Here is a 27,907-nt window from a genome sequence, read left to right on the forward strand (position 1 = left end):
CCAGTTTAGAGATGAGCGCCATCAAATTCGGTGTAAAAATGCACTGTTGTTCCGCTTGCTCTTCAAAAAAAAACGCGCTCTTATACGTTTGTCCTACACCTTGGGGAATAATACCTTGAAACTGGTTTCATCCTGGAAATTCGTTTTAAATGTGTACGTCTTACAATTTCGCCGACCAGAACTGGTAAATTACAATGTGTTGCCATAAAGTAATTAATCATGAAGTTAATTAGTAATTTATTCTCAATTCAATTGTTTCAATTCATCGTGCTCGTAATGTACACCCCTTCGAATTATCCAGCTCAAAGATAAGAATAATGCTATCTGCCAAAAGCGAATTTTAGAGATTCCGTAAAACTTACAAATGATCATCCCGTATATAATGCCTGCGGTAGCACCAGCCTTTTGTTCAGATAACCTCTCCATCTATCGTTAAAATCTATCTCACCGGCGCCGACATATTTTGACATCCTGGTGGATGTATAGGGTTTGCTTGTGATACATTCTTCGAATATGCAAATTTTGTGCGCATGGTGGGTGGCTATAAGGTTTGAATAACCACACAGACACCCACCGTGAAAGTAACCTCAATTAAACAGGGCCTCGCGTGTTGAAGAGGCCCTTGCTCCAGACTAGCTTTCAGGCGTAATGCAGTAGCAAAACATTCTGACCAATTTAGCTCACAGGGCCCAAACATGAAATATGATACGATTTCGTTCACTACTGTATTTAATACGCTTAAAGCCTGGTGATACCAAATAGAAATGGATTCAATTACTATTGCCTGGTTAATTATTTAGTTGTTTAATTCTTTGGTTGAATGACAATTCTTGGTCGAAAAATCTGGCAAATACGTACGCGTTCCAAACGCTCCAAAACGTTTAATTTACGAAGTCAAACTTTCGCTGAACCAAGGCAGGCCGATACTCATGCAGCACGTTTCCGTCGTGTTTTCTCTATAGCTGCACCATATGTGTCCCGCTAACGTGGCATCAGCGCTTCAAAGGACCGCAGCCACTTGGCAGACGCGACGTTAGCGGTCATTATCCGAGCGTGGCTTCGCAGAATGAAACCTTCAGGAAAAGACATGAAAGACACTGAACTTGAAAGGAAGAGCGATGCTCCGCTGAGTTTCCGGGTGGCTCACCGCCTTCCATTTCGAAACCTCTATTGGCCAGACCTTCGCAGTATCACACTGGGTCCTATGGATTGCACCACCTCTATCGCCATCCACTGCAGGCCAGCTTTAACCGCTCTCTTCACGCGTGAGAAATTGGCCTGGCGTATCGTTCCTAGCTTCCACACGGCATCCGCACACCTCCCCACCCGTCTTCTCTGCAACCTGGAGTGTCCGAGACAGCATCTCAGTTCTGCTTCCGATTCCGCGGACGATGGCCTGACTGACGCAATTACCTCCGCCTAGTCTTCTGCCACCGGTTCACGCTAACTTTCTAGTTTATTAGTGTACACGATGCGCTTTCTGTTTGTTTGTTTGCTTGTTTGTTTGTTCGTAACCATTTCCTGAACCTTCATGAGCAATCTTTAGCAAAGGGTAGTACACTAAATAATTTTGAAAGAAACGTTCGCGTGGCTTATTGTCACGAAGAATCTCACAAAGGAAGTTATGACAGTTCTTATTTTTCTCTTTTACTTGAGCAGGTACGCTCACAGTCAGCTAACTGCGCAAGAAGGAGTTCAGCGAAGTGAATCTGAGACACTTTAGACGAAATGCCTTGAGTTCCAGCTGCGAAATTTTTTTTTGCTGAACGGGCCAGTAAGATTTATTTTAGAAAATAGAGTGAAGTCTGTCTCCGAAGACGCCAATCAATACTGTCAAAGGTTCTTCGAATGAAACATCATATAGAGAGAAGATCTTAGCCAGCTTGAAACAAAACCCAGCTTCGTTTTCTCTCTCTCATTCTTTTCTATAAACGGAATCTGCTCAAAATGGTCCGGAGCCCTGATTGTGAACCTTCGGCTAGAGGCTTGCTGATGATGTTAACGAGCCATCAACAGTTTGCGGAGCGAAGCCACCTATATCTGTGGATTAGCGAGCATTAACCCACATATATGCATTATTATTCCAGAGAAGAATGTCCGCACTGCACCATGTTGAATGACAGCACCACGAATGAATGAATGAATGAATGAATGGTTTATTCAAGAGGTCTCGCGCTTCAAACCATTCATTATCGACAGCCCAGTATACGCTGTACAAAGAAGGCGCAAGGTGTATACAGTAATAAACGACAAGGAATGAATTATTTTCATAACAGGTTACTAGAGGATGTAATCGCTTTTCATGGTCACTTGTTTTAAGGCCATTAAGACACTTGAAAACTGGCCCTCCGTTTACTTAGAATTATTGGCGAACAAGCTTCGTGATACGCGAACCATCAACGAAGATTTTTGCCCCTATAGCCAGCTACCTTTCATTCTTAACATTTTATCTCCTCTGTCCCTATCCCAGTGAAGGTTAGTCAACCGGTTATTCAGTTCTGAGTTTGCTTTGTTTATAGCTTTCTGTTTCGACTATATCGCACAAAATGTTAAAAAATATATTAAGCTAAGACTTTTCACATAGCACTACGACTGAGGAGGCATACGACTGCGTGTTCCGCTCTCTCTTAAGCACGGTGGTGCTGAAGTGTGCTTTCTTGTTCACGAGTTGCAATTTCTGGTCGACGTTGATGAATATGCGATTGCAAGGTACAGATTCACGGTGCGCATACAGTACACTCATTCGTGAAATATTTGTGTAGGCTGCGGCATGGTATTCTAGCTCCATCTGCATGGAATACACGAGATCAATGATGGCTTTATTATTATTATTATTATTATTATTATTATTATTATTATTATTATTATTATTATTATTATTATTATTATTATTATTAGCACCTTTGCGGGACGTTAAGGTGCGTATCTTTTCAAGTCTTTTAGTTTACCGTACGGAAACGCAAAGGTAAAGAAAACGCTATAAAACAGGGCACCATCTAGTGCGTCGTGCCAAGCGTATCCAAGCCAAGATGATCGATTAGCAACCATCCTGGGGTTGTTATGCGGACGCGTCTCATTAGGCCTACAGGCGCCAGAATCACCGAACGATCGCACAAAATGGACGCGCTATGCGCTGATAACTAACCTTTCAGGTGAGTTTAGAGAAAGCGAAAGCTCAACACGATAGTTACTGGCGATCAACGCGAGTGAGAGCGTAGCCATCACGAGAATTCACGCCGAAGCGGGAGCCATGGGTGCCGCCATGTTGGACAACGTTATTTCTTAGCGTCCGTAAAGATTACGGACGTCAAACTCGTAAAATAACGTACGTTAGCATAGCGCACGTAAACCACATAAACCCGATAATCTTCGGAGCATGCGCAGTGAGGACGACGCTATTTCTTTACGTACGTAATGCGTTTACGTTTGGTTGCAAACGCTATTCTAAAGCTGTCTATGATTATTATTATTATTATTATTATTATTATTTGGTGCATTTGCCGCAACGCTTATGTACAGCCTTCCTAGATGTTGCATAATTTGGCACATTTTCCGGCTCCTTGGTTTCTTCCTTGCGTGTTAAGCAAATTACACACAGAAGGCTTCAGACAAGATGACAGGAACTATAGAGCAAACACTAGCTTTCACGTAAAATTTGGATCACCCTGCAAGAGAAATGAGCGTGCGCCAATTTTTCGTGATATTTGATACGCACATATGACAGACATGCGGCTTCAGACAGCAAACAGACTTCACGAATAGTGCAAACACTAAGCACCACTTCCTGATGCAAGTAAAAAAAGAAGGGGGGAGTACCGCTCGGGTGCACTTCGGTTACGTTGACGTTTTGGGCAAAGCTGACGATGGTTGCCTGCTAGGTCGATAGCTCACGCACGACCCCACATGTACCAGCACCATCCCTTCCGGTATTGCAGTGCACACTGCTTGTCCCAATCTTGCGCCTTTTCTCCCCTTACTCTTGGCTTCGCCTACTTACTCTCCCTTTCTTTTGCGAATGTCTTCGGCAAGAATGACTTCCGTGCTTTCTGCGAGAAACAAAAAGTCCTTCTTGTGTTTCCAAGCGTATCAGTGCTGTCCTTTTTGTCCTCCCAGGAAAGGAACGTGTAGCAGCATTGATATGGCTGTTCCCGGAGGTAGCTTTTCCTTTCATTTTACTCCTTTCCGTAGCCACCCTTTATTCCCCCGAAGCGTGCGTTTCCCTCACTCAGACCATCGATGTATATGCAGCCGGGATTACGCCGCAGCATATTCCCGCGGGATCACGAGAAATTGATGGCTCGCCGTTCACTGCGCTGCGCCACCGCTTTCAACGTCAGGATAAGCGACATACTAGAAGGCAAAATAAGAAAAAAATATCGCCTCTTTCTTTATGTTCGCGCTATTCCACTGGATCTCTGGAAAGGAACCCCTTTGGTTGGGTTGGTTCAGGTCTGGGGCGACCAAGAAGCGGTCTAGTTTGGGTACTTCCTAAAGGAAGATACCTCCTGCTCGAGTGATAGCAACAACGCCAGGAGTAGAACGTTTGAGGAAGACTAAGCTCTAAGTTGGCAGTGACAGGTTCTGGTAGAACAGTCATGCTCTGTTTCCTTATGCGCTCTGCTATTTAGTTTTATCCTAAGATATTACAAAGCATCTTTACATGTTGCCTTGTTGTGTTGTCACCATCCGTCTAGACTTAATGTTCATTTTGTATGTGACAGCAGTGTGACAGTAGTGGTCTAGATAGAGATGAGGAGGCGAAAAATAGCATTTTAGCGGCTCTGCAATAGGATTGTTGTAATAGTGTTTCTCTAGATATACTTAGTCGGCTTCTATCACTCGCATGTGTTGTGGCAATTGATCCATAGACCAATAAAATGTGAGTGGTAAATGGCTACTTGTAAAGTATACACACAGGTAGTCATTTTCTAGCGCCACAGTGCTTTACAGCACTGTCGTGCTAGAAATATTCTTAAGTAGCCAGAAAAGCCATCACCACGGCCATGCTTCACCTTACAAATTTTATTTTGGCATGACAGCATGACCTCCTGGATGTACTTTTAATTATTTTTATTATTTTTTTAATTATATTTTTATGTACCTAATTATTCCAATTCGTCAATGAAGCTTTTATATTTCTGTGCGCGATTTCGAAAGCAACTTCCTTTAGCGATATGGAAGAATGGGCTTTATTAGTTGGTTGTCGTCCTGAAAAGCTGAAGCAAGACAGCGCCGTGGTAAATATAATTTATGCCGAAATAAGAAAAAAATTCATCTCCCCTTCCACTCTGTGAAGGACGAGCGGTGAAGCTGTGGATTGTTTTACCTCAATCAACGCATCTATGCATTTACAGGTATTATCCCAGCGAAGCTGCATATGGCTAGCCGATTCATCCGTCCGTCGCCTATACGCCGAAAACTGCTCCCGCGCAACTCCACGCTCCTGCGCGAGAAAAAGAATAGAGGTGCTCGACTGGCCATGCCAGTAATGACGTCGTTGCTCTCCGTCGCAGTCAATCGCGCGCGCAGCAGTTTCTCTCCGGCTCCGAAATAGTTAGGCCACACGTCATACGTACTCCTTTGGAGCAGGCAGCTTTCGATCAGCAGCGCCGCGAACAGAACCGGGAACGAGCTTGTCTACGCCGTGCCGATGCTGCAGCCCTGGCACAAGAAGAGGCTCGTGCAGCCGAGCTCGAGCAACAACTGCGTACCGAGGATCCGGCAGCCTACCAAGCCGTCGTTTAATGAACCATCGTGGCCGCACGCTTCAGCTTTGCTGGTTAATCATCTGTACGGAGTGCTTGGGCGGTGATTATTATTATTATTATTATTATTATTATTATTATTATTATTATTATTATTATTATTATTATTATTATTGTTGTTGTTGTTGTTGTTGTTGTTGTTGTTGTTGTTGTTGTTGTTGTTGTTGTTGAACGATACAGACAACGAATACACCTTTTGACGATTGTGGAATGACTTAATCTTATTCTTTTATGAAGTAGTGACGTGTGCAGTGTTTGGACCGGACTGCTCGTACGATCTGTTGGGAACTCGGCGCTGACGCCCGTGGTTGTACCTGGGTCGCAAGCCCCAAGGGTAGCGTTGGCCTGGCGGCCTGGGGTACAACTGGAAGCATCCGAAGGTCCCGGCAAAGCATGAGTCGACTGGTAACAACGAAACAACTTGTTTATTTTAACATCGCAAAGAGTTGGTGGTCAGGTTTGACCGAAGTAGAGAGACGGGAGAGCACTTCACTCAACAGAAGAAATCGGAGCCCTCCCTTTTGGCATCCGGGGGCAGCTGTTTTTATACTCTCGCAGTTGAGGGCAAGAAGGAACCCCTCAAAAGACGAGCACGTGAATGTACAATGGGCTAATGGTGACGCACACTGTCGTAGCGATGCCGTAGCACCATGTCGAGCACGATCTCGTAGCACCCTGTCGTGGCGCTGCCGGTCGGACACAATGACTGTAATGAGAGGATGGTCCCTGCTTTGGCATCGCCTGTTTCGGGCATAATGACTGGAACGAGATCCCTGCTTTGGCATCGCCTGTTTCGGGCACAATGACTGGAATGAGATCCCTGCTTTGGCATCGCCTGTTTCGGGCACAATGACTGGAATGCGAGGATGATCCCTAGGCGGTCGCATCGCCGCAGTCGCGCCTGGAAACACCTGGCGATGAGTGTTGTGGCGACGACGATCGGGCCAAAATGTCTGCCGCCCCGCCGCAGTCGCGCCGGCAAAACCACGTGTCGCAGGCGAAACGCAACAGACCGCCCCGCCGGGGGAAGGAGATCCCGATGGACAGGGGACTGCATCCGCTGTCCGGAGGGATGTCGCTCGATGATGCTCATAACCGAAGTCGGGCGTCCCTCGACGTTTCTTGAGCGCAGCGCACAGAGAAGGCCTCGTTCTCTCGTTCAGGTTCGCACGGGACACTGCAAAGTGACTTCGGGAGAGTTCACATTTTTGTTCTCGTTCCCGGCAAGCGTTAGAACTACGCTGAAACTCAATCGCTCAGTCAGCAAGCACGGCACAACCCTCACTAAGCCCTGCCAGGCTCTTTCCCCTTTTTATACCACTGCCTAGTTCCTTACAGTAGTCTAGCATCACTCAGAACGCGTCCACAAATTGAAAACTTGCACTAGAAAGCATATCATCACTTTGAAACACTAAACAAAAGCAATATGTTAAAAAAAAATCCTGCCTCAGGAAGAAAAACATCAGTAACAAACAATTTTGAGGCTGATTCCTACGTTAGGGGCTTCGACTTAAGCCATCGGCGTTACCGTTGAGACTCCCCTTTTTGTAACGCACCTCAAAGGAATATTGTTGTAAAGCGAGGCTCCAGCGCAGGAGGCGGCCATTTTTGGGAGAGATGGTCTGCAGCCATTGGAGAGGGCAGTGATCCGTCTCAATGATAAACCTCGAGCCGGCTAGATAGCATGACAATTTCTGAACGGCCCACACGAGACATGCACACTCTTTCTCGGTGGCGCTATACGCCTGCTCACGACTGGTCAGCTTACGACTAGCATACAGGACGGGGTGTTCTACTTCTCCATTTTCCCGTTGGCACAGTACAACGCCCATGCCTCGCTCACTAGCATCGCACTGAACAATGAACCCTTTTGTATAGTCTGGCGATCGTAGCACAGGCTGGCTTGTTAGGGCACTCTTTAGGGCGCTAAAAGCTCTTTCCTTTGTCTCGTCCCAGACGACTGTTTGAGGCTCTGTTTTTCTTAGAGCATCCGTCAGGGGAGCCGCGATATCAGAGTACCTAGGGATGTACCTCTGATAGTAGCCGGCGACACCTAAGAACGACCGAATATCGGTCTTCGTGCGCGGTTGCGGAAAGTCTCGCACAGCGGCCACTTTTATTTCAGAGGGGCGGCGACGACCCTGACCAATCACGTGACCGAGGTAGACAACCTCGGCCTGTGCTATCTGGCACTTAGGAGCCTTGACTGTCAAGCCCGCTTCGCGCAGGCGGGTTAGCACTGCCCGCAAGTGTGCCATATGCTCAGACCAGGATGCGGAGAATATCGCTACGTCGTCTAGATACGGTAAAGCGAATTCTTGCTGTCCCCGCAACACTTTATCCATGAGACTTGAAAAACAGTATGGCGCGTTCTTCAAACCAAAACTCAACACTTTAGGACGGAATGTTCCCATTGGTGAAATGAACGCCGCATACCTACTAGCCTCTTCTGTAAGTGGAACCTGCCAATAACCCCTGACAAGATCTAGGGTGGAAATAAACTGAGCGCTACTAACTTTCTCAAGGCGCTCCTCGATGTTAGGGATCGGATAAATTTGATCCTTAGTGATGGAATTAAGCCTGCGGTAGTCGACGCAAGGACGAGGTTCCTTGCCCGGTACCTCAACTAAAATCAAAGGGGAGGTATAATCACTCTCACCTGCCTCAATAACACCGAGCTGTAGCATTTTCTTTACCTCAGCCTCCATAATACCGCTCTGGCGGGGTGACACCCGATACGCCTTGGATCGTACTGGCTCTGTGGAGGTAAGTTCTATATCATGAGTAAGTACAGAAGTCCTACCAGGCCTCTCAGAGAACAGACCTTGAAACTCTTGTAATAGCTGGTGTAGTTCGGTTTTCTGCTCAGGCGACAGCGGTGCTTTACTGATAAGGTCACTAATGACTTGACCGGTGTCTTCCCTGTTCGTCACTGAGCCTAGTCCTAGAAGCTCGACCGGAAGCTCTTCAGGAACGTTTACCATCAGGCACACCACTGCTTCCCTTTGTCTATAAGGTTTGAGCAGATTACAGTGGTAAACTTGCTGTGCTTTCCGCTTTCCTGGCAGACTTACCACGTAGTTAACGTCCGACAGTTTCTGAACAATTCGCGCTGGGCCCTCCCACTGCACGTCTAGTTTGTTGTTTAGCGATGTGCGCAATATCATGACCTCATCGCCAACCTCAAAACGACGGGCCCTGGCTGTCCGATCATAATAAACCTTGGCCCTCTGCTGGGCCTTTGCCATTGCTTCACCTGACAACTCCTGTGCCCTTCTTAAGCGTTCGAGGAGCTTAAGCACGTACTCCACCACGACTGGGTCGTCGCCCCTACCTTCCCACGATTCTCGAAGCATGCGAAGCGGAGATCGAAGCGAGCGACCGTACACCAGTTCAGCTGGCGAAAACCCCGTAGCCGCATGCGGCGCGGTCCTTAAAGCAAACATCACCCCAGGCAGACACAGCTCCCAGTCAGTTTGATGTTCAAAACACAAGGCTCTCAACACGCGCTTCATGACGGAGTGGAGCTTCTCAACGGAATTCGACTGTGGGTGGTACACTGAGCTGTGTAACAGCTTTACCCCACACCTTTCGAGAAAAGTTGTCGTCAAAGCGCTAGTAAACACTGTGCCCTGATCTGATTGGATTTCCGCAGGAAAACCAACTCGCGCAAATATGGACAGTAGTGCATTAACTATCTCAACTGAGCTGAGTTCTTTAAGCGGCACTGCTTCAGGGAACTTTGTCGCTGGGCAGATCACAGTCAAAATGTGTCTGTACCCCGTGGCTGTTACCGGCAGAGGTCCCACAGTATCAATAACGAGCCGTCTAAAAGGCTCCGTAATGATAGGTACCAATTTCAACGGCGCCCTCGATTTGTCCCCTGGTTTGCCCACCCGCTGACAAGTGTCACATGTCCTCACGAAATGGTCTGCGTCCCGAAAACACCCTGGCCAATAGTACTCTTGCAAGAGACGGTCCTTAGTTTTCTTAACTCCTAGGTGTCCGGACCACGAACCCCCGTGTGACAAGCGCAACAGATCCTGACGATAGCATTGAGGCACGATCAGCTGATCGAACTCCACTCCTCGTCGGTCTAGATATTTCCGGTACAGGACTCCACCTCTTTCCACAAAACGCGCATTTTTCCTGGCGATACCTTCCTTGACATTGCAGCGTATGTTTTCTAGGCTACCATCCTTCCTTTGCTCGGCTATCAAAGCCGACCGGCTGACTTTTAGCAACCTATCAAGTCCGTCTGACGTAGGCGCGATGAGCAAATCAGTAGATAGCTCTTCTAACTTTCCCGCATCGGGATTTTCCTCTCCGGTATCTGGCGCCTTTAACGTTACAGACTCAAGTTTATTCAGTTCGGGCGTGCTCCGAATATCAGCTTGCTGCGCCTCTGACCCTTTCTCATTGTTCGATAACGTCGGCCCCGCAACTACCGCCTTTGCAGCGAGCTCCCGAACCTTCGATCTGGTTAAGGCCTGAACGCTAGCCTCACCAAACAAAAGCCCCTTCTCGCGCAGGAGGTGATCGGACCTGTTTGAAAATAGGTACGGGTACTGGGGTGGCAGCATAGATGACACTGCCGCCTCTGTCTCAAGCGCTCCGAAAGGTCCTTCAATAAGCACCTTTGCTACTGGCAGACACACGCTATGAGCTTCCACGGCTTGCTTGATCCACGCGCACTCGCCCGTGAACATATGGGGTTCTACGTATGATGGGTGAACTACATCCATCGTAGCTGCGGAATCGCGAAGCACTCGGCACTCTTTCCCGTTCACGAGGAGGTCTCGCATGTAAGGCTCGAGAAGCTTCATGTTCTCGTCAGTGCTGCCTATTGAAAAAAACACAACTTTTGGTGTTGTTTCCGGACACTGCGCCGAAAAGTGACCCGGCTTCTGGCACGTATAACACAAGCGCGCTCGCCTCATCTCGAACCGCTTTCTGCGTTTGGCTGCCGCCGTCTCTTTACGTTTGGTCGGACTGCTTTCGCTCGCATCCGCACTACGCGTGTCCCCCTTTAATCTCATGGGCGTGAACTTCGGCCTCTCAAACTTCGAGCCAAATTCACCCTTTTGACCGTCCTTAGCTCCGCGAGCTCGACGCGTCACAAACTCCTCGGCTAGCTCAGCGGCTCTAGCCACCGTACAAACGTCTGGCCTATCCAAGACCCAGTATCGCACGTTCTCCGGTAACCGACTATAAAACTGTTCTAGCCCGAAACACTGCAGAACTTTATCGTGGTCACCAAACGCTTTCTCTTCTTTGAGCCACTCCTGCATGTTCGACATAAGCCTATACGCAAACTCTGTATATGACTCACTTCTGCCTTTCTCATTTTCCCGAAACTTCCGACGGAACGCCTCCGCAGACAGCCGGTACTTTTTTAGAAGACTCGATTTCACTGTGTCGAAATCCTCTGCCTCCTCTCTATCCAAGCGAGCGACTACGTCGGCCGCCTCGCCGGGTAACAAAGTGAGCAAGCGCTGTGGCCACGTTTCCCGAGAGAACCCCTGCTTCTCGCACGTTCGCTCAAAGTTAACCAGGAACAAACCAATGTCCTCTCCCAGCTTAAACGGCCGCATCAGGTCAGTCATTTTGAACAATACGCGTTCTCCTGCACCGTGTGCCTGACTTCCATTACGAGCGCGTTCCATCTCTACCTCAAGACGCTTCATTTCCAAAGCGTGTTGACGGTCACGCTCTTGTTGCTCTCGCTCTTTCTGTTCTTTACGTTCACGCTCTTCTTTTTCTTTTTGTTCTTTAAGTTCGCGCTCCTGTCTTTTTGCAGTCTCTCTCTCTTCAATGGTCTCAAGGCATTCCGACAGCTCGTCATCCTCAGCCTCTAACTCAAGAATAGCCTTTATCAGTTCCGGTTTTCTTAGTTTGTCTGAGACATCCAGACCCAACTCTCTTGCAAGCTCCAACAATTTCGGTTTGCGCAACGACTTCAAATCCATGGCTGCTCTGAATGCTGCTTTCTCTACTGCCTATTATTGTCTTGCCGCAACTAACCCGGCAGCAACGACAACCACAATTACCAGCTCTGTTTCTAACACTAACAAAAAGCCTGGCAAAGCTCAGAAGAAGAAAGTCCCGCACTCACCAAACCTCGCAGGCAGGAATTCCGCGCAGTCGTTCCGCTGCAGGCAACCAGTCGTCACACAGGGCTCGTTGCACTGCTCCCGGATCGTCGTTGAGCTGCTCAGCATACAGTCAACTGCATCTCTTCGCTGCTGGCCTCCGTTGTCGCGATCTCACCGCAGGCAGACAGTTGTTTGAAGTCGGAGGCGATCTCACCGCTGCCAACCAGATGTTTGGACCGGACTGCTCGTACGATCTGTTGGGAACTCGGCGCTGACGCCCGTGGTTGTACCTGGGTCGCAAGCCCCAAGGGTAGCGTTGGCCTGGCGGCCTGGGGTACAACTGGAAGCATCCGAAGGTCCCGGCAAAGCATGAGTCGACTGGTAACAACGAAACAACTTGTTTATTTTAACATCGCAAAGAGTTGGTGGTCAGGTTTGACCGAAGTAGAGAGACGGGAGAGCACTTCACTCAACAGAAGAAATCGGAGCCCTCCCTTTTGGCATCCGGGGGCAGCTGTTTTTATACTCTCGCAGTTGAGGGCAAGAAGGAACCCCTCAAAAGACGAGCACGTGAATGTACAATGGGCTAATGGTGACGCACACTGTCGTAGCGATGCCGTAGCACCATGTCGAGCACGATCTCGTAGCACCCTGTCGTGGCGCTGCCGGTCGGACACAATGACTGTAATGAGAGGATGGTCCCTGCTTTGGCATCGCCTGTTTCGGGCATAATGACTGGAACGAGATCCCTGCTTTGGCATCGCCTGTTTCGGGCACAATGACTGGAATGAGATCCCTGCTTTGGCATCGCCTGTTTCGGGCACAATGACTGGAATGCGAGGATGATCCCTAGGCGGTCGCATCGCCGCAGTCGCGCCTGGAAACACCTGGCGATGAGTGTTGTGGCGACGACGATCGGGCCAAAATGTCTGCCGCCCCGCCGCAGTCGCGCCGGCAAAACCACGTGTCGCAGGCGAAACGCAACAGCAGGTACCGCCGCATGGCAGAAACGAATTCCACAACGTCTACAGCTTCACTGTGAACAACGCGATTAAGAAAAGTAAATGAAACTCGTTTTAATCTTTGAGTTCTCTTAGCAGCTAATTTCAGCGTTATTAATGTCGAGATAGGTTTGGTAACGCAAGAGTTACAGACGTTTTCTATAACCATACTCCCTCCGTTAGACGGACATGCAATGACAACAGACCGGAATCCTGTAGCGTTTACAACTTCACTGTGAACTAACTAATTATGACAAGTAAATGAAACTCGGCAAAATGATGTAGTCGTTATAGCGGCCAATTTCAGTATGACCTTTTGCAAGATAACTAGATTAGATTGAGAGCTGCATAGCATTCGCGAGAAACGGGAGACGAAACTTTTTTTGTGTAGACACGGCGCGTAGATCAACGAAGATAGACCGCTGCCGGAAGGTAGCTAAACACAGCTTCGCTGTAAAAAGCACTGAAAGCTGTATTGGATAAACCGTAAGGAGAATACCCTCCCAAAGCCAGCGGAAGTTGGCACAGTTATTATTGGTTCCGTTTTGAAATTGTTACAGTATTATTTTTAATTTTCTTTCGCTGCCTCTAAGAGCACATACATTCATGTTAAAAAAAAAAAAAGAAAGAACCTGGCGGACCTTCTCAACAGCCTGCTGGGTTATGTAGCCGAATCTATTCTTAGAAATCTGCCCCTTGTAGCGTCGAGGTACTACGCTTCGCATCTTTTCGTAATGCACTTAGCAATAAACCTTTACGGCACCAGCATTCTACGTTGTGAGCGCCTTAGCAAACTATGCAAATACGACCGTCGAGAGCGGGGCTGGTACTTAGAGGGAATTTAGTATAGCCAATTTTCCATAAGAGATCCTGCACTTCAAGAAACTCGGAACAGTGATAACTCCCTCATCACTTACGGAAGGTGCACATTTACTTTTTTACCTTGTGGAAATAGCACGCCATGATCCTTCCAAAGCCTGCATGGTTCAAATACTTCCTACTCGGCAGGATTCTTTGCAGAACATCCCCATCCAATTGACCATATCGTCGAGGCTAGTGTAATATGACTGAGTTTTGCTTATGAGAGGTTACCTGATGCGAGAAGGTTTAGTTGTTTTCATCTAGTATTCATCTGGTACCTGTGCAGCACCCAGAGCAGCCACGCTATCGCTTCACTCAAATTAGTGATGAACAGGTATAGACGCTCCATCTGTAAATTGCGATGAAGTTAGACGGGCCTTGAAAGACAGGGCCCGGGAAAAGCGGGAAGCAGGAGATGGCATTACAGTTTATTTAATCAAAGACGGAGGAGATATCTTGCTTCAAAACCTTGCAGCCTTTAATACGCAACGCCTCACGACTTCAAATATACCAAAGAGCTGGAAGAATGCCAACATTATACCAATCCACAAAAAGGGAGTCGTTAGGAAATTGAATAATTATAGGCCCATTAGTTTGCTTTCCGTACTGCATAAAATATTCACCAAGATAATTTCCAATAGAATCAGGGCAACGCCTGACTTCACTCGACAGAGGGAACAGGCTGGCTTCGGGAATGGGTATTCACAATGGATCACATCCATTTCATCAATCAGGTAATTGAGAGATCTGCGGATTGCTATCAACCGCTCTATAGAGCTTTCATAGATAAGGAAATTCCATTTGATTCAGTGGAGATACCGGCAGTCATAGAGGCGTTGCGTAATGAAGGAGTACAGGAGTCATATGGGAATATCTTGGGAAATATCTAGAAAGACTCCCCTACCATAGAGTCTTTCTTGATATTTCCCAAGCTATGGGCGCAAGAAAAGCAGAAAGTTGCCTATGAAGAAAAGGACCAAGGAAGGAGACACCATCTCATAAATGTTATTTAATGCAGGCTTAGAAGAAGTATTCAAGCCACTGGACTGGGAAGGCTTAGGAGTGATGATCAATGGCGAATATCTCAGTAACCTCATTCGGTTTGCAGATGACATTGTCCTGCTCAGCAACACTGGAGACGAATTACCCCAATTGATTAAGGTCCTTAACCGAGAACGTCTAAGAGTGGGGCTGAAGATGCAAATGCATTAACATCATTAAGATGTTTATCTAGGTCAATTACTCGCAGAGAATCGTGATGAAGAAAAGGAAATTTACAGAAGAATAAAAAATGGGTCGGAGTACATACAGCAGGAATTGCCAGGTCCTGACTACGAGCTTACCGCTGTCGTTGCAAAGAAATGTGCAGAATGACTGCATTCTATCGGTGCCAACATGTGGGGCGAAAACTTGGAGGCAAACAAAGAAGCTCGAGAAAGAAGTTAAAGACCGCGCAAACAGCGATGGAGCGAAATATATTAGGGGTAACGTTAATAACAGGACGAGAGCGGTGTGCATGAGAGCGTAGACGGGGATTGCCGATATTCTAATTGACATTAGGGTGAAAAAAAAATTGGAGCTGGGCAGGCCACGTAGTGCGTACGGTGTACCAGTGGACCGTTAAAATTACATAATAGGTGGCAAGGGAAGGGAAGCGCAGTCGAGGACGGCCGAAAACTAGGCTGGGTGACGAAATTAATAAATTTGCAGGAGCAAGTTAGTGTGAGCTAGCGCAAGGCAGTGGTAATTGGAGATCGTAGGGAGAGGCCTTCGTCCTACAGTGGACATGAAAACATGAAAACATATATATATATATATATATATATATATATATATATATATATATATATATATATATATATATATGTTTTCATATATATATATATATATATATATATATATATATATATATATATATATATATATATTGAAGATGAAGAGGAAAAAGAAGAAGATGATGATGATGACGATGACGATGATGTAAGCCAGAGGAAGTTAATTCAGTCAGTAGATTCTGGCAGTGGAAGCTGCAGGCACCGTAAGAATGTAGTTAAGCATCCCCGCTAATCGATACTTTGCAAGTTGAAAGGGAAGGTTTTGAATACGTTCAAAAGAGTTAAAAACTGTTTAGGAAGGCACACTATTTTTGCCCCCACTATAGGACCTTTCAGTTGATAGTCACTGTCTTCGTCGTACTCTTTGTTCCTCCTTTCGTGCCTGTTGGGACGATTGACTTTCACTTACATGAATACGGAACGTCATCTCAACTTTTAGTCGTTCCGTTTAGTACCGTTTTAAAATATAGGTTCACTATTTTCTTGCAGTTAAACATGCAATTTCTACTCCTAATGGTACCGTCTTCTGTAGTTCTATCTTCTTTGTAGTGGTTTACATGTATTTTCGGTACATCGCGCATCTCTGCGTCACATACTAATTTATGTTCAGCAACTTCAATTAGACTTTACTGAGTTATCACACTATGTGCTAACGTTATACGTTAACGTATTTCTTGGTTGCATTGAAAGCCTACCTGTTGTGGGACCAATCTTAGCTCGTTAGAAATAACTGTAACTTTTTTCTCCCTTGCTTGCATTAAACCCCTTGAATCCCTGCACAGATTTGAGTGGTGTAAAAAATCTCACTTTTCTGTGTAGTAGTAAAATTTTTTTTTCGTGCTGTAGTTTACGCTCACGGTGCTCTGCTTTTACACTAAATCCGAATTATTCTATCCCTGCGCAAATACGCTGAATAGTAACGATGCCTTTCTGGTGAAATAATTTACTGTACCTCCCAGTCTATATGTAACCTCACTCCTGGAGCAGACATTATTTTATGAAAAGGTTACCGCCATTACATGACAGTATTACCGTTCAGGAATAGCGCGCTGTAAGCTTCTTGACAATAGAATCAATCGAATGAGACAAAATGAGTAATACCGAATTATAAAATCTATTACGTTAACACACGCAGAAAAGGTGTAATCTGCTGCACCACCAGAAAAACGGAGCCATAAAGAATAATAAGATGCCATGGATGGCTTAGAAGCTAAAAGGTGGAATTATATGTGTGCTGAACTTACAAGGCTCAGAGCGAAGTACTGCTAGAATGATTGTGCGTTATACCTTGTCAATAAATGTCGATCTGTTCACGTCGCTCTTAACACTTGTTTCGAAAGGTTTTGCAGCTGATGCAAACAGTGGAAGATGTCCATCAACTTCAGCAAAACTTTTCTTTTATCATTTTCAAGGCGTCGTTCTATATCCCATTTTGCATACTCCTTTAACAACCGAACCTTAAACAGAGTTAACAAATATAAATATTTGGGAGCTCTTTTTTCGCACGATATGTCTTAGTCATCGCACATTGAACTACTGTGCAAAAAAGCTCTTTGACGCCTCAGTTATTTGCAGCGCAGGCTTCGATCCGCACCAAAACACACTAGACTGTTAACCTACATAGCCCGAATACGTCCAGTACTGGAGTACGCCTCTATCACGTGGAATACCCCTCACATAAAAGACATCAAATTCTAGAATCAGTACAGAATAAAGCTGTTAGATTTATCTGTCGTCGTTATGATAGCTATTTTCCACCCGCTTCCAACCTTTCTAACCTGAACCTAATCACACACCAGAAACGTCACCACTTTGATTGTCTTAAGTTTTCGCACGTTTATATAAATTCACTACGTTGTTTTTTGCAGGATTATATTTAATTTTTATCCCTCTCAAATACTTGTCAATATCATGCTGTAAATATTGTTCCGTATAGTTCTCGTTCAGGCTTGATCTCGTACAGTTTTTTCCATCGTAAGATTCAGTATTGGAATGCTTTGCCCGGGAATGTTCGCGAATGCCTTTTAGATGAATTTCTTACTGCTATTCAGAGACTTAATGTATCTGCGAAAGTCATTGGTCTTTTCTTACTCCTAGTATAGGCAAATGTTTGGCTGCAGTATGCACAAATAAAGTAAATAAATAAATAAATAAGTAAATATGCGTGCTGGGATACCACTGCAGTCCTGTGGAGTGACCAGCGTGGCTCGAAGTGAACGAAGCTGTGTGTAGGAGTAAAACATACTTACTTAAAACAAACATACTTAAAAAAATAATTCAAAGCGTTTCTTTCGCGACAAACCGTTAAAGGGCGTTTAGTCACGCTGAACAATGCAGGGAGACTGTAACGAAGACGAACAAAACGAAAACGCAAGTGGAAATGTAAGTAAAGCGCTACTAATAATGATAACACGGAAGTCGAAACTGAACACAAAGAGCCACCTCACAGAATTCACAGAGGCACACATGCAAGAGCCAAGGCCGCGGCACTAACAGATAACTGAGCAGACAGCGTTGCCGGGCAGTGAAACTAGCAGCACAGAAGAGACTAAATGTAAATGAAATTAAGCTTTGAGAAAGGCCACAGATAAACAATGTTTGGCCAACGTTTCTGTACGTTAGCACATGCACAATCTGCGGACTTTCAGTGTACAAAGGCCGCAGACAGAAGTTCATTCCAAGTTCTGAAAAGAGGTCGGCGTCCGCGGACAATGTTGGTGCTTGCATTTGGCCCGCGTTCTGTTGAGAATAAACTGACGTCTGACAAACTCTCTCCCACACCAAAAGTGAGCGTCTGCGCTGAGCCGTGCTCCACAAAGGGTTGCAGGAAAAGGCACCCCTAACTCTTCACCATCTGTCATCAGAAGCACCATGCACTGCTGATGATACGCGCTGAATTAAAGAAAAGGAAAAATAACAGCATCATTTTAATCCTTATCACTGCCTTGTCGCAGCTTTCTTATGTATTTTCGCGTATATGAGCTGCTGAATAAACTGCTGTAAGGAAAGGCTCCAAAAAGCTTGGTTTTTATTTGTTTCCCAGAATCCGTCAAGCCGGCTTCCGTTCTTAGCCGTCACGAACAGGATCCGTCACGTGTGACGTCCAGTGCTCTTGCGGTAAAGGAAAGCTGAAATTGTCAGCGAGACAGGCAGAGCGAGCGTGCTTCTCCTTTTTGCTCTTATTTTGGTAATCATCTTCGTGATTTAACTGAGTCAATTACTTTCATAGTTTACTCTTGGTTATTTTCGTCGGTGAAGGGTCCCAGAGGTGGCTTAACGGGTGTAGCGTTCTTGCACCGGGAACGAAGGAGAACGCGAGATCGCAGACAGGATGCTCCGGCTGCGACAGCCACGGTGCCATAGGGAGGGAAGGCAAAAACGATCGCGTACCGAGAATCGGTGAGGCGCGCTTTAAAACCCGACGCTGTTAAACAAATAATCCGGAGCCTTCCACGACGTCATATCTTATAGGCAGATTGTGGATTTTCGGTGTAAGGCGACAGTTTCAATTTATGTCCGGCCACCTTTCAAAGCGAAGCTTTCTTTACCCATGCCTCAACCATCTTGTATCTACCACCTTGTAGGCTTTATTTTCTTTTCTTTTTTTTTAATATCCTATGTACCGTAAAGCGAGAGGGAGATAACTTATTATATATAAAGCACAGAGGTTTCCCAGACCTAGAGTATAATTTGGCCTGTTACTCGATCCGCCCAAAAGGAAGAGGAAGAAACACGAAAGGTATATCGAAAGATCACGATCAGGACAGGACGAAGGGATGCCTATTACAATAACCTCATAACAGAGTGCTTTCCGTAAAATCTCGACTCCAGTCTGATATTCTGCAAATACCCCATAGAAACCCTTGCGGGTGCTTTTTCTTTCTTTTATTTATTTTTTTTTTTGCTTCCATGCAATTACACAATGAGGCCACGAGAAGTAGACTCTTAATCCAGTTTCACATAAGTATGCTTCGGTTAGTGGAACAGTGCGTCAATCTAGATTAAAGGTGTACTCGCAACACTCACCGTGAAATAACCTGGTGTGCTAAAGTCAAAACGCTTAGGGCACTTTAATGGGCCTATCACGTTTGTAATCTCTTTATGCCGCCGAAGAAGACCGCACCAGTTGGCGAGCTTATCATCCACAGTGCCGCACGCAACTACTAGCGCTGAATGGACCAGCTAGACTTGGGGCACTGAAAAGTAAAATTCACGCTCCGCGATTGCGGCGTGGTCTGCACGACAGCGTTGACGCAGATGAAAGCGTAAGTTTAGGAGCAGCTGACATGTCGTTAGTAGGAACGGAGAGAGAAGAGAAAGAAGATACTGGAAGACAAAGGAAAGAGAGAAAAAGTTGAGAGAAGCGAGCACGTCGGAAGGGCAGGAAGATGATTGCTGCAGGAGGGGAGGGCGCGAGTCAGGTGACAGCCTCGGATATCGACGTGTGCGGAGCGTAGGGGAACGAGAAGCGCCGGCTAAAAGTTTTTAATTAAAAAGCAGTGAACCTTTGTGTGTTCACGCAAGGCTAGTGAGAGGGGGAGCAGGAGGTGGCATATCTGTGACACAGCGACCGTCAAGAATACCTCTTCGATCGCGCGTGATGCCGAGCTAACTCAAAGAAGAAATTCTCTTGCTGGAGGGGTTCATGCGAAACAACGGAACAATTAACTTAGCAGAAAAAAAAGAAAAGAATAACGTCGATGGTTTGGTCGTTACTTTATGCGACCGGTGCAATCGCTGTCTCTTAAGCAAAGAAAAAAAAATGAATTGTAAAAGCGTTGCGCACGGAATGAGCGGCAGCGAAATGATCGTTAGAGAAAGAGAGAAATTAGCCTATCGATACCGGATATGGGCGTGATTAATCTTCGGCCTTTTGTCCTCGTTTTGCTTGTATTTCATATCGTCATTTTTTCTGGTCCATTTCTGTATATACTCTTAGCTCGTCTGTTAACTGCGGCACTTAGTGTCGATCAAGCGAGTGCTGGCCCAGTCACCAGCAAATTAGCACCCTCCTACAGCGGGGCCGAGATAAGGCACACAGGCCTTCTGATACTCCCGGCTTTTGCCATTGTGAAGAATAAATATTGAACCGGATACAAATAGAAAATTAACGTTTTATACCCTCAACAGTTACATAAAAATCTGATCTATACCTTGCCGGATATTAGACTACACTACCGGAAAATAACAGGATCAACGTGCCCTGTCTAAACCGTCTTTACAGGATTGTGGAAAATGGCTGGTTACCGTGAAACATAATGCAGGATGTACCGTGATAACATCGGTTAGAGCTTCGTGAAAGAAAACGAAAAAATAACTAAACGCCATGATAAACAGAACAATTGAAATCTCGTCCTGTCAGGTTATTATAACTACACTTGCTATAAACACGAGGACGTAGAATTATCTCCGTGCGGCCTCAGAATTTATTTTGCTAAAAGCCTCATATGTAAGTACACAATTACCGTTTGCCTTTCTTTTTTGTTCGAAAAGCGTGTGCCGTGCAAAGTTATTACAGGCAGGTATTGTAAAACGCAGACCCATCGTGCAGTCTGTTCTAGAATTTACTATATCTTGTAAATGTACAAAGAACGTATAGTATTTCCACCCAAAGTTTCTACATCGTCGTTTTTAGTTTGACTTCAGATGCCCAATGGTAAGGATGTTTTTGTGTGAGTAACTCCCTATTAAGGATGATACGACAGACGTGGTCTCCGACATTGTTTAAATGTTTACGCTTGTTAAGCGCTTGCTCCCCACGAATGCTTGCAAGTTCGGCATACAAGGTCACTCATGTTGTAGACCATGTACCCAGCACATCAAATGGCACACTAGTAGCGGCGCGCAGTTGCTCAGTTTTGGCATCAAAGACTGGAATTTCACAGCTTGTCTTACATCATGTAAGCTTTATTTTGTACGACGCAACTGCTGACAAGTGGGTCTGTAAGATTTCTGAATTATCCGTGAAATATTTTTTATGCAACAGTAACTGGTCACATCGTCAGTGCGAAGACAAACAACTAGGTATGAAGTGCATAAATGGACGCCACTGGAAACAGTTAAACAGAATGCAGGCCTAATCATACAGATATAGTTGTCTACGTACACCAGCTGTGTGAAAGCGCATCGTCATTGCGAAAATAATGTTTTACAGCGAACCTGTATACCTCTACCGTCGAAGGAACTTTTCGTGTCGTTGGCGTGGTAAGCAAAAAACTCGCCATACGTGAGCCGATCCCGAAGATAGTGCAATGCCTGGCCGACCTGTGGCGGAGGTGCAGTTCGCTATTAAGGGGCCCACATACACAGCTTAGCTGGTCATCCTTCTTCACAGAGTGGAAGGGCGCTGAGTTATTTTTTTTTTTGTAAAATTAGTTGTTATTTTTCAAACTGTTCGAGTTGAAAAGAATCTGTTCAGGTCCTGTCGAACCGTTCTGAACCTATTGGTACAATTTTCGCGTCATTTCTTTGTAAATTCTTTACGCCTCACCGTTGGAAGGTAGAAGAAATTCAGATGTTTATGGAAACTGCATAGGGGACAGCTGTGAAGTAGTAAGTGAGTACCACAATTCACGTATACTTAGCAACGTTTCCCTAGGTTGGAGAATCTCAAGTAGTCATACTTCCGATAGTATAGCAAGTTATAGACAATAACTGCAGTATGTTAGTTCATACCAGAGCATTTATATATGTAATCTACACACCCTGATACGTCTACATAGTGCGTGGAAAACCCACAGAGAATTTGACTATGTATAGGAACTGGGAAAGCGAGAGATTTCATGCAGTTGAAACGAAGCAGTATACTTTACCCGAAGGACCTAATCGCGGACTTTGTTGTGTGGCTTACTGAAATATTGGCTGGCGCCACAGGCCATGCGTATCGCAACATATATTTTCCATAACCATTCTCACGCGATTTTAATTTGAACCGTATGTTTCCGTTAAAGATATGTTAGCATTCTAGCACATTTATCATAATCATTCAGTACCAGAACCTTCAGTAGCATACGTGACGTAGCACACACGTATGTTCTGGAATACTCTCATGACATCGTACCACTGATATAAATTCAAGAACGGAGCGAAAAATTGCGCAAGAACGCCCCTTCTACGCTGTTAGTTAAGAGTTCTATGGCGTATGGATACGTAACCAGTGGATAAACATTTCTGTGTTTACAGGATTAACTTATGTCCAAGCAGCAATACCGATGACGTCACGACGCACTGGTGAGCGGAAAGGCGAAAGCGCATTCCACTGTATTTCTTCTCGTTTGCGTTCCGCTTTAAGTCGATACAGCGTCGCGTTGATGTTCCGTAATGTGGGCTTTGTGTCCATTTGGCGAACTGTGCTTCGAAGTCGTGGCCACTAAAATTGGCGGCTCGGCGTACTGATGACCGTAATCAAGAGTCTAAGAGGAATGGATGCGAAAACGCACCCAGAAGAAGTAAAACGTATGACGTGGCCATCACAAGTAAAGCGCAAAACGACGTGAGGCCCCGTCTTCGATTTTTTTCTCGGCAGATCCGATGCTGCCCGGCGGGAGTCAATTCTCCGGAACTCAAAGCGCGTCGCGACCGCGCGCTTTTCTTAGCACTGTTTGTCTCTACATTTACTTGAGCTCGAGCTGCTACAAGTTCGCTTCACTGGAGCCCGTAGAATTTGCACAGCATAAGAGAGAAAAAGGCGGCAAATATTGAGACCAGCCTAGCCATTGCGTACTGACGAGCATTTCCTATAAAGAAAAGCACGCTTGGTAGGAAGTTCCCGTACCTTAGATGTAGCGGAAGGAGGCGGATAAGTAGAGGAAATGTGGAAACGAGCCTAGGAGAAAGTTTGATGCGTCTCTACGTTTTCACGATTTCATGAAATAAAAAGAAAAAAAGAGAAACGAAAAGAGTTTTCTAAACGAAATGAACTTGCTCATGGCCTATGCGAGACATACTGCTCAATGAACAGTACGTCTAGTGCATGGGAGAGGGACTGATGAAGAAAGCATTGAAAGTAAAAAAAAAAAAATCGATTACCCCAAATGTCTGAACACAAGAAAGGGAAAAGTAGGCGACGCATGGTGGGGGAAAAAGGGCTCAGACGGAACTCAGAAGGCAGGCAAAGGCCGATGCTGCTCTGTCGTTGAAGGCACACGCTCTAGGCATGTCAACATAGTGGGATCGAAAAGATAAGACAGCAGGGCAGCGAAAATCTTTATGCGAAGAAAATCAGCCGCGAAAGCAACCAATATACGTAAAATACTAAGGGAAATCAGAGAACGAAAACAGAATAAGGCAATAAAAAAAGTGAGAAGAGCGTCTGGCCATCGCGCGCATCCGTTTGAGATGACATGCACTGACAGGTGAATCAACGGGTTTTCGCGCAAACAGGCCGGGGGAAACCGAAATGGCCGGATCTCGTCGCTTCGAGAGGCAAGCGACCCAGTTATAGGCTAGCAGGATAGAAATAAAAATAAACGACCACAAGTGATGCATTCTGAAGCTGTAGATACAACGAAGTGGGAAGCTGCGCATTTCTCTAGGGGTAGTGTTGAAACCAAAGGCTTCGTCAAGATGCACTCGCGATGAGAAGGTATAGTAGCCGAGTGATCCTTTCTACATCTTGTTTCTCTGATGTGCGTGTTGTAAGAAGCTGCCTGTGGTCTTCGAGTCTCCATTTGCGCTTATTCGCTCTATAATAGAAAAAAAAATGTAGCCATTCTGCGAAAAAAGATGTAGTGTCTCTTTTTCTTTTAACCTACGAGAAACTCGGAATACAGCTTTTATGGCACAATTGGTGAATTATTTTAGGAGGTGCCGGATTAATAATGACTTTCCTTACCTCTAAAGAATTCACATGCTGGACAGTGGTGATCTATTAATGCCTACGTCAATGTGACACTCCAAATAACATAACATGGTAGCGTAGCGAGAACTTCATTCGGGAGATGGTTTCAACATGCACCTCATAGCTCTGGGAGTGTGGGTCGCTCGGCCCTGGCATTTCCCGGAATCGATTTTCAGCAATGATTAGGTCCCACGATTGAGTGTTGTACCTCAAGCCCTGGCTGTCCAGTACGCCCGTGATAATGCTAGGAGGCTTGACCCACCGGTCCCAACATGGGACTAGCCAGGCAGGTGGGAAAACCTTGTACAGAACCAGAATAGAGATTTTTCCTCCTTTTCCTCCTCCTCCTCCTCCTCCTCCTCCTCTTCCTTTTCTTCCTTTTCATATCGGGAGGCGTACAGGCTGAGTAGAATGGGAAATCTTACTTGCAACTGTTATTAACTTGCTATTATCGTGGCGAATTGATCAAAGTTCTGCGCGTATTTTGTCACCGTTGTTTATTGCCACTGTTTAGTTTTGGGGCTTGTGAACATTTAGTGCCTGGTTACTTTAGTGCCTGGACCTTTCCAATGTCACAAACCTGAATTTTGTGTAACCTCTCGTAGCTGGTGCTCTGAACATTTTCGTCGTTCAAATTTCATTTGGTCATGATGTACAGAGAAAGAGAAAGAAAGAGAGACAGAGAGAGGTAGAAGAAAATACATGGAAGTTACCCGTGGTAAGGCCCAGTTGGCTATCTTACACACATGGAAAGGAAAGACAGCGAAGAAGGAAGAATGAAAGCGCGCCGCGAAAGAAGCATATAAGTACTATACAAATTAAGACAAGTTAGGACAACCTCATTATTTATTTATTTGGTTTCACAGAGAAGAGGTAAAGAGCTAGCTGGCAACTGCCACCAGGGAAGGCACAACGCGCGCCGGCTGTTGATGACAAAGGGTAAATAGAAAAAAACTATTGAATTAAGACAGGAGAAACATTAAGAGGGAGAAAAATTTTTAAAAAATAGGGAGGGGGTGAAGACCTACACAAGAATTCATCTGAAAATCTTTGTGCAAGGTTAACCTTAGTTGTTACCAGCGCTAGAAGATTAATCTGACGTTGGTTTCCGTCGTGGACAATACTGCATACGTGTTGGGAAAAAAGAAGATAACGAAGGACTTGGCAAGCACAAACTACAGACAACTTAACGCACAGGTACTAATACACTTAAGTCAGCCCTAGAGCTGATCGGAATGTAATCTATTGCTTTTGCCACAAGCCTTAAACACATGAAGAACGTCGCAACTAAAAGAGGAAGCTATAAATAGATGGCATTTAGCCATTACGTTAGTCGTATACTAATGTAATGAATGCCTCAATGTTTTCAACCACGTGTTAAACGGTGATGTCTATGTAAATCTGGAGCACACTTACCGAAAGAGCTTACTGTAGATTTATAAATACGTGAAATTTATTTATTTATTTGTTTGTTTGTTTCCTTATTTATTTATTGCAAATTGGAAATGCTCGCTACAAAGACTATATGTCACCGGCTTGCCACAACTATTATTTGTTAGATGAATGAAGGGTAATGATCGAAGTGAAATCTTTCAGGTATTGACCAATACCCAACAGAGCTGCAAGCGGGCATACCGAGAGTGATTTTCCTTTATCCCCGCGAGGCCATTATTGATTAAAGTTTTTATCATTGCGTAAGGCCCTGCAGCCTCTTACACAGTGGTGGAAGTACATACTTCCTGTCGACCTGGGTGCGTTGTTATAGTGAACAGCAAAAATTAGGCAATTTGGTTTGAATCATCATGGATTCTAGTTTCCCATTCTAAGCTTCTGTGCGTCTAGTTCAAGGAAAATAAATAATTTTCTTGTATAGTTGTCTTTTATAATATTCCAACTGTACACGTGTAAGCATCGATTACTTCCAACAGCGATGGAGCAGTGCTACAGTATAGTCGCATATCAAGCAGGAAATAGCTAGAACTCAGTATCTAATTAAAGCAGTTTTCAATTTCATAATATATATTTTCGTTTCTGCGGCCTCTCCGAAACCGCAGATGTCTCTGCCCTCTGAAAGGTATGTGTTACCATAAAATCCTCTGTTCCGCGGACTTCAAAAGCTCTTGCTGTCGAGTGTAAGTCAGTGAGTAGAAGGCTTAGTTTTCTGCACGAACAGGCAAACGCAGTACGTGGATAACTTTCAACTCAGGCTATCTGAAGAAAGTCCACCAGCCGCACGTCAGTGATGGTTGTACTCTTGACATTGGCTTGGAAATTGTTCTTCTCTTTCTAGGTCTAGAGCGTATGTATGCGGAGGATATGAAACAACAGAAAGATATCCTGAACAACCAAGTAGCTCCCAGGGAGTCGCGTTTTTATTCTTATTTTTTGTATAGCGCAGAGGATTTATGGGCCTGTCGCGACTAAGGAAATCAATCACGAAGTTTTGGCTCACGCTGCCGTGTCGGAGTCCTGCGTACAGAGGGCTGGCAACACAGGCTGAGTTCGGTTCTCGCGTGCAGTTCGATTTTCTGCCAATGGTGCTGAATTTTAATACCGCAATGCTCGCAAGAGACGTGCCTGCGCAAATATTGTTGCTGCATTTTAAAAAGGCGCAGGTGTTCCAGTTCAATCCATAGCGCCGCGCGTGGAGGCTTTCTTTTTGTTGCGTAAGAATTGTCTGGTATGCGGACGGGAGGCAGCATAAAAGAAAGATAAAAGCTCTGCGAAAAATTTAAGTAACCGAACTTCAAGGACCACTACGCGAGATTCGTAGGCAGACTAAAGAGAGATAGCGATAAAGTAGGAAAGGCAGGGACGCTAAAGTCAGTGCGGACTGAAGGCCTGTTTCTTTGAAGCTGTTCTTTATTTGTTCTGATACCCTGCCCTTGTTCTCTATTCTTTGGAACGGCTTTGGAGCACGGCGGAAGCAGTACACGCAGTGCTCACCACATATGATGCACTGCTGGTCGCACGCTACTGCACCGTACACAAAGGAACTCACCCACTATGTAGCATTCTGAAAGGGATTCTCTGTGGTACAGTGTTACCCCTAACCCTTAACGCACGATCCTCGTGCGTGTATGGGGATTTAAAGAAACCTTGCCTTGTGTTAAGTTATTCGTAGTTGCTTCTATTCCTGAGGATACAGCGTGCTTAAAAACAACAGCTCTAACAGAGAATGTTAAGCTCTGAGCAGGTTGAATGAGGCACAGAACGTAAAAAGAAAGGCAGAAGTGTCGTAAGTGCTATCTCATTATTAAGAGTTGTGGTACGGTAAAGTATTATCTTCGTCAGATCCACTATGGTGGCCTAAAAGATACCATACAAATATAATGTTCCCAGTGCGCGTCTACGAGCTACAAGCATTAATTGAAAACTTGAAGCCGACCGGGGAGTGCTAAAGGAAATCATTTAGTTTTTACTATTGTGACAATGCATAGTTTTGGGTGGGGGGATCAAATTAAGTGGGACAATGAAATTAGGAAATCTGAAGGTGCAAGTTCAAATTAAC

At 45.3% G+C, this 27,907-nt stretch overlaps 2 protein-coding genes across 8 annotated transcripts in view; one reads left to right on the plus strand and one right to left on the minus strand.

Moving 5' to 3' along the window:
* Positions 1-27,907, minus strand: part of LOC142582356 (uncharacterized) — a 261,253-nt gene that overhangs the window by 219,578 nt on the left and 13,768 nt on the right. The gene's annotated exons all lie outside the window — the stretch shown is intronic.
* The window catches only part of SPR (G protein-coupled sex peptide receptor), a 252,246-nt gene that overhangs the window by 98,364 nt on the left and 125,975 nt on the right, over positions 1-27,907 (plus strand). The gene's annotated exons all lie outside the window — the stretch shown is intronic.

This window comes from Dermacentor variabilis, chromosome 5 (genome assembly GCF_050947875.1).
Source record: "Dermacentor variabilis isolate Ectoservices chromosome 5, ASM5094787v1, whole genome shotgun sequence".
NCBI lineage: Eukaryota > Metazoa > Arthropoda > Arachnida > Ixodida > Ixodidae > Dermacentor > Dermacentor variabilis.